At 42.0% G+C, this 8,133-nt stretch overlaps 1 long non-coding RNA gene across 1 annotated transcript; it reads right to left on the bottom strand.

Moving 5' to 3' along the window:
- Positions 1 to 3,768: 3,768 nt before the first annotated feature.
- Positions 3,769 to 7,739, bottom strand: LOC137321326 (uncharacterized). Its single transcript, XR_010962781.1, has 3 exons — positions 7,682 to 7,739; positions 7,253 to 7,328; positions 3,769 to 3,925 (listed from the first exon to the last, which is right to left on the bottom strand). It is a non-coding gene; the product is annotated as an uncharacterized lncRNA (long non-coding RNA).
- Positions 7,740 to 8,133: the final 394 nt, after the last annotated feature.

Genomic DNA, 8,133 nt, shown 5'->3' with positions numbered 1-8,133 from the left:
TCAAGAAGCATTTGGATGAGCACTTGAAATGCCATAGCATACAAGGCTACGGACCAAATGCTGGAATATGGGATTAGAGTAGACAGGGCTGATGGCCGGCGCGGACACGATGGGCCGAAGGGCCTCTATCCTTGCTGTATAACTCTATGACTCTATGACTCTAATACACTGACGAATAGGAAACGTCCAGCATACTTTAAGGATTGTTGGTCGGTTAAATGATTAGGAGGTTGGACTATCCAATATAATGACATTGTGACTGGTAGAGAAATGCAGATTTTCTGCTTCAGAAATTTCATTTCCATTAAAATTAATGGTCAGAAAATCCCAGGCTGGGGTGCTTAATCTCCTAATATGCATTCCTGACATATGCCAAAGGAGAAAATCTCATCTATGATTTCCAAGTCAATGGGATAATATTTTGTCTTCAGCACTCCTGGCACGGAACTATGTGTACTGGGAGCACATATTGGGAATTCAGACCTGCTTGCCCATGTTTTACCATCCATTTATTTTGCTCCACTGTGTTTGGCAGATAAGTGTCTGGCAGTGTAAGACAAAAGTATTGAGTTTGCTCATAAGCACGAGCACAAACACACAATATTTACTTTGCATTTGTACAAACACTATTTGAGGTTAAAACTTTGAACAGCCTGTTTGTACTGAGAGTTCAGAGAGTTTCCACTTCATGGAATGTGAAACATTCAGTGTAAGTCCTGAGTCAGGACCTGTTGCAATCTTTGGGCTCATTTTTTAGGTGACATTAACCTGAAAAAACTCTCTCCCAAGTCACTTACAACGGCACTTTCAAACTTCCAACTCTCCAGCCTTTGGCCCTCCATTCACCACAACATTTCTGCAGCTACCGATCTGCTCAATCACACCCTCAACTCCACCTTTGATGCCCTTGTCCCCTGTAAAATCCTTACTCTCTCCCATCCTGATCGTTGCCCCTGGTACGGCCCTCATCTCCACTCCCTTAAGTCCAAGGGACACAGATTTAAACATTTATGTCAGACAACTGGTTTAGCCATTCATCACCAGATCTGGCTGGACCACATAAAACATTATCGGGTCCTGCTCTCCTCAGCTGAAACTGCTCACTACTCCAGGATCATCCTGGAATGCAAAGATAACTCCAGGCTTCTCTTCTCCACTATCAACTGTCTTTTTAATCCCCTCTCCCCATCTCCTCTACCCTCACCTCCAACAACAAATGCAAGGAGCTCATGGACTTCTTTGTCACTAAGATTGAGGCCATCCGTTCAGCTGCCTCTGCCGCATCCCTCCCTTTCCACTAGCCCACCAAGCCAAATTTCTCCCAATGTTCCTCCTTGCTCTAGCCCTGAACTCGCATCTTTCTTTAGTTTCTCTTCTATCTCCCATCATGCTTTCTTTGAGCTCATCTTGTCCATGAGACCCACCTCCAAATCCCTCGACCCTATTCCCACAAAACTGCTGACCACCCAACTTCCCTTCCCGACCCCCCATGTTACCTGATATTGTTAACAGTTCCCTCTCCTGAGGTACCGTCCCTCTCCCTTTCAAATCTGCTGTCATCACCCCTCATCCATCCTTTTTTAACCCCTAGACTTGACTATTCCAATGATCTCATGGTCGGCTTCCCACTTACCACCTCTGTAAGCTTGAGCTCGTCCCAAAACTCTACTGCCCGTATCTTAACTCGCACCAAGTCCCGTTCACCCATCACCCTCTGTGCTCGCTGACCTACGTTGGCTCCCAGTCCGGCAACGCCTCGATTTTAAAATTATCATCCTTGTGTTCAAATCCCACCATGGCCTTGCCCCTCCATATCTCTGTAACCTCCTCGTGCCCTTATACCCTCTGAAATCCCTGCGCTCCTCCAATTCTGGCCTCTTGTGCATCCCCAATTTCCGTTGCTCAACGATTGGCGGCCGTGCCTCAGCTGCCTAGGACTGAAGCCCCGAGATTCCCTCCCCAAACTTCTCTGCCTCTTCACCTTTAAGCTGCTCTTTCTAACCTACCTCTTTGACCAAGCATTTGATCACCTGTCCTAATATCTCTTTATGGGGCTTGGTGTCAAATCTTGTCTGAGTACGCTCCTGTGAAGCGCCTTGGGACGTTTTACCATGTTAGAGGTGCTATATAAATGCAAGTTGTTGTTGTTGTTGTCGTCGTCGCGAGTGAAAATTTTCCCCACATTACTGTCTAAAAATTTACCCCAGAGTTTCCATGGGGGTGCCGTTTAACTTTGGCAGAAGATCAAGGAACCCTTGATTTAAATTTTGACTGCTAGGAAAGAAGCTCTGCACACCCATATAACCACACATGCACACATGGGTAGGACTGTTAAAGTGGCAGCCAGGCAGTGTTACAGGGTACTGCCTAGCTGGAACCCATAATGCAGCTACTGGTCTGAGACCAAAAGCCGCAGTATTAAATGTCTATAACTCCAAAAAACTCAAACGATCCAGATGGAGCTGCCCAGGTCACAGGTTTGGGGACAGCAGTCTGTTGTCTCTCCTCTGCACAGATTGTGCTTTTGCTCCTGTTACTGCTAGTCTTTACATAGTTACCTCTAATTTTCTCCCATATGTCAGTAGACTGCCTTTTAACTCATTGTCTCACTGGTGTTTCCTTGCATATGAAGATGCAATCAGTGTGGGTCTTCTCTGTACAATTCCACCACACAGAGGATAACTGAAAGTCCTATGAAATTTGTTGAACTTTCTACCATGCAGGTGTTAACATTGAATGAAAGGTATTGCCTGTTTTTCAGTAATATATTTTTGCAACGGAATTTTTGTACATCCCATTTAATTGTGTAGAAAATCAAACAGCCTGTAATCCCTGCATGTTGGTAAGAGTACATCATTGCTATGTTAATTGCCTTGAAGACAATCTATGCTAAATAAAATGAAATTATAGACAAATAGTTCAATGTTACACATTCTGCTCTACAAAATCTTTTGATTGGAAATCAAGATTCTAAAATTCAGGCTGCATTTTCTTAGTCGTAACTGAATCAAGTTATTACACCTGGCACATGCTCAGATCTCTGATTAACAGTGTCCTTTAGGCAAACAATTGTCCAATTTCGGAAGACACTGAAAGCAAATGTATTCCAGTACATTAGTTTCTAGCTTGATGCAGTGAATTAAGACATCAGCTCAAAATATAGAACATTGCTGATGATCAATTGTCAACCGTCGGGGAATTATCTTTCATCCTTCGAAGACCATTATAGCTGTCCAAAGATTCCCCATTTCCCTTTTCTTTGAGCAGATTCTTCAATCTTCTTTCAAATTATTACAATTTTATAATGTTCTCTCACAGCTAGAGCCATATCTCCTGATTGCTCAGGCATTATGTGATGATTTACATAAGTACTGTGAGGCAGGTAAATACACAGAGGAAGACTGTTTCACCAGTACTACTGTGCTGAGGCTAGTCTGGATTACTGGCTGGCTTTCGCAACTTGCTGACCAACTCTGATTTCCCAGTGCCAAAAAGTCACAAATGAACTACGTTGCTTTCATTCACCTCACACAAAGCACGGTCAAGGTGGAAGTGCCTTTTAAAGGCAAGGGCCATTGAAATGACTGACCAAACCAAACATTAGCTCTATAACAGCTTGTGTTAACTCAGGGAATTTGGCATCACTGGGAAGACCAGTTTTGGCCTTGCAGACTAGCTTCATACTGAGGAAACAGATTGCAGCGGATGTACACTATTGAACTGATGGAAACCCACATGGGTATAGTCAACTACATAAAGTGCTCTTGAGGAAGCCTGAAATGATTCAGAAGTTTTATTGTATGGTTTGCTAGCCAGCCTTATGATGCAAAACATTAGTTACCTCCTGAATCCAGATGACCTTGGTCAATACTAGTATCGTCTCCTGTTGCCTAAAGAGCTACAGTAGCCAGAAGGTAAATGGATGCTAGGACAGACAAAACAGTTAGAGTCACAGAGGATTCTTTAAATCTGGAGTCAGCAATGTATATATCTCAATAATTGCATGTCTGGTGCACCTAAACCTCAGAATGTAACCTCCTCAAATAAAGCCTTGCAATTAATTTTATGCCTATTCAACTGTTCTCGCTGCCCTCTTCCTTCATATCTACATTCTTTTATTGTTCCTCATTGATGTAAATGGCATTTCTGAGATTTGCAACACTGCATTTACTCTGCTGCACCTGCTACTACTTGATCAGAATCTGGTTACAGCATTGGTTTTGTATGCCTGCTCATAGGGTTGGAATATGCAATGTCACATGGCTACAATAATTGGCCAAGTTAGTGTTTTTAGTTTATTGGTATTAATCATTTATTCTTGAACTAAACTTGTCTTAGTATATGTGAGGAGACATTAATTTCACCCAAAATATCTTTAATTCTAGACTGACATATTTTGTTGGCAGTGAGTACTAGAACTACCAATACAGGACATCTTTCTCCTTAATTTTGTTTGACAATTTGATGTACTTTTCAAGTGTATATCACAAATAGATTTTATACATTAAAATAAACCACTGAATGAGTTGGGTTTACATAAATCAATTTTTGGCCACCTGAAATGTGCATTCAAGGTCACTCTGGGGTTTGTTTTTCAGTAAATCACTGAGTCCCATTCTGTAGCCTGCATTTAGTTGATGCAGTGGTGGCATACTGTACATATTATGTAAAAACATGTTTATGTGAAGTGGCAGCCTTTTGGAGCTGACAAGAATGATCAATATCAACCTGTTTCCCACAGGGTTTGCCTTAAAATGAATATCCGTCTATATTTACTAGTTCCTGAGAGAGTTAAGTTTTTTTTAATAAATATATATATAGTTATTTTGGTCCATTGTTGCTGTCTGGAAATCTGAATTTCAAATTTGAATTTTTAACAACGCTGTAACTAATTATCTGTGAACTGCATCTGTTTTGGAATTTAAATAAAAGTTCTTAGAAATACAAATCCATATGTTGTGAAAAGAACTATGAACTGAATTCAATCAATAGACTTTCCCCCTAATGTTTTGTGCTAGCTTCAAACCCAGGCCTCTGTGATTAAAAGGTGAGAGAAAATTCCATGATCCTGCATTCCCAGCGGGGGGGCCATGTTCACAGGGAGTGTGGGTCAGAGAATCCGGGTGCTCTCTCTGACCCATGCTCGCTTTAAGCGCAGATGCACGGGATTACAGAATTTACCCTACAGTGTTCTAATGTAGTCTGCTATTCTATCCCCCCTCCACAGTGCACAGATGTTCCAAACTGCTGATCTCCAAATCTGTGCTATACAGGATAGTAATGTTACCAGGAGTTTACAGATAGACATTCTGATGCACTTAATATGCTTTATGATGTTTTATACTGACAACTTTTTAATTGAACTTCTCTAGTTGTTTTACTCTTTTTTTTCCCTAAGGTAAGCACTTAACAGTAGCAGACATCAATAGCTTTCTTAGTCAAACTAAGCAAGTCATTCACTTTTTGACCAATTCACTGTTAACAAATTTGAAAATTTACTACCTCCCCCCACCCTTAGTTTCTCAAATGTAAAACCCTAGAAAAGGTTGTAATATTTTAAATAATTGACTTGCTTCTGTGATTTTACTATCTCTCTTGTTTGCAAAATGATTGCATGAAGTTTATTTGAGGTCTTTTGCAGTTATAGAAAGTGCATCACTCAGTATTACATGGAATTTGTTTCTGGAAAACATCGCATTCAAATTTATAGTCATATTTGCTATTATGCGTTGGAAGGATTTTGTAGCCCGCTATATGCGCTACTTCTGTTTTATACGATAATAACAGGTTATTTTCTCAATATTAAATTCTGGAACATACAGTAAATCAGATTATAGTCGTACAAGGATTTTCTATTTATAATATTATTATCCCATGCTTTATACTGCTATTTTTATTATTTTAAGTTACAGAAAATGCAATAACTTGGGGAAGTTGAAAAACATTTTAATTGTGCACTCTGACTAGAGGAATTTTATGCAGGTTCATCCAAATACTGTAGGAACCAGTGACCCCTCCGCTCCCCCCACCACCCCAAATACCCAGTGCACTAACTCTCAGTTACAAGTAGGTAACACTCACTGGGAGAACCAACAAGGGCAAACCATTTCATATGATAACTCTAATTTATCAGCAAGCACTCCTTAAATATAGGATCCCAGAAATTCCTGTGGGTCAGCTCTGCTGCCAGAAGTGTGGTGGGGTGGGTCTTGTGATGTCAAAACATTGGGACGCTGGCTCCATCCGAACTCCTGGGGTCAGTGCATTTGCATACGATTGGGCTGGTTGGCAGTGCAACTACTGCCTGCCAGTGATCGTTTACACCGAGAGCAGTAGGGAAACTTAGGTGGAGACAGACTATAGGTCCAGTTAAAGTGGCAGCAGCATCAAAGGCCAAAGGTTACCTACAATGGGGAAACAATGGTGGAGAGCAAGCGGTGCACTGCAAATTTCTCATCCAGCCAAAGAGTTGTGCTGTTAGGGATAAGCAGCAAGAGAACCTTGAGGTCTGTGGTTAGAACCACGTGGAGGGAGGTGGCAGCGGCTGTCAGTGTAAGCTCCCTGACTCCCAGGATGGCTGTGTGGTGTCGGAAGGTGGACAATGACCAGTGCTGCTCGTCACTTACCAGCTGCACATTTAATGAATGGAATGCTTTTTGGTTAAGATAATTTAAGGGTGTTTTTAGATGGTGCCTCGATGGCCACATGAGTCCCATCTACTATCGGTTGTGCCCTGGGAAAATAAACCGCATGGGAAAAATGTACTGCACTCTCATGTTGCTGCCAGAGGGACAATCCAAAATTAACATACTGGGCAGCCTTGCTGAAAAATGCATAATTCACCTGATGAGTACAGGCATTCACGGCAAACTGACCTACGTGAATCAAGTCCGGTGTTGCACCCTGAAAAAAGCCTATGACGAAAATAATTAGGGCAATGGTTACTTTCACAGGGACTATAAGTGCAGTCCAAATGGTGGGAGTTGGTTGCAGCTCTGGCTGTAGCAGGGGGCATAACTATTCCAGTGCTTCTTTGGTGAAGCACGGCCTCCTGAGGCAGCTTTCTGATTCAGATCATAGCAGGAGTTCTGGGGTCTGTATATTCATACTGCCGGGTACCAATGACAAGGTATCATCCTTCCCCAATGGAGCCTTATGAGCCGAGCATTCCTGCATTCCTCCTCCACCCACTCTTCTTCTTCCTCCATAAGAATAGGGTATAAAGGAATCCTGATGATGAAATCCAGTTTACCTCTAATGGAATACTTCAGATTCGCCAGGTGGTCCCACAGAACTGGGTGCTAGGCAGGTTGAAGGGCCCTTGAGAACTGCAGATTAAAAAAAAAGCCAAATCGGCCAAAAAACGTCAAAGATATGAGCAAAAGTAGGTTCACTGTTTAGTACTTTCACTTCTTTATTGATGCACTGTTGCTGGCAGCTGCCCCTGCTTCATGTAGATGTTCTTTCAGATGGGTCGTGTCAGGCGAAAATGATGGGATTTAGGACTGATGATGTCATCCCACTATTTTCCTGACATTTCCCTATGTCCAGAAGCGGGGATGGGAGGCAGACACTGCTTGCTGCAGTTCCTCCCCCAACTGCCCAGCTAGCACTGCAAATACACCTCCACAAACAAGGAATTACCAGGCTATGATCTGCATTTTAAATATGGTGCCCCTACCTTACAAGCAGCTGGTCGAATCTTATACTATTAACGCCATTGAGCCAGTTAAACCTATTCCTTCTGCAGACCATGTGTAGTCCACCCTAAGAAAATAAAAGAGCATCGAATGAGAGAAGGCCACTCAGAAACTTTCAGAGACAAGACTGAATCAACTTCCAAATGAATCAACTACCAGTTCGGCACTATTTTGAAATGATCTATATAGTAAAACTGAACATGACTGAAGGAAACCTGGCACAAGTTGGTAAAGTGGCATAGACGATAGTATAGCCATCACATATAACTTAAGCATCTTCTGGAAAAAAAAGCTGTACTCAGTGAAGGGGTATGAAGTCATTGGCTTTAAGAATATTGCCAATGTCAAAAATATTATTTTGCCCACATTTGCTGATGGTGAGTCAATGGGAAGTAGATGAAGCAGTCCAGTGACTTTCCAATGAAACAATGAC

Source organism: Heptranchias perlo, chromosome 5 (genome assembly GCF_035084215.1).
Source record: "Heptranchias perlo isolate sHepPer1 chromosome 5, sHepPer1.hap1, whole genome shotgun sequence".
Lineage (NCBI taxonomy): Eukaryota > Metazoa > Chordata > Chondrichthyes > Hexanchiformes > Hexanchidae > Heptranchias > Heptranchias perlo.
This window is presented reverse-complemented; position numbering and strand designations above follow the sequence as displayed.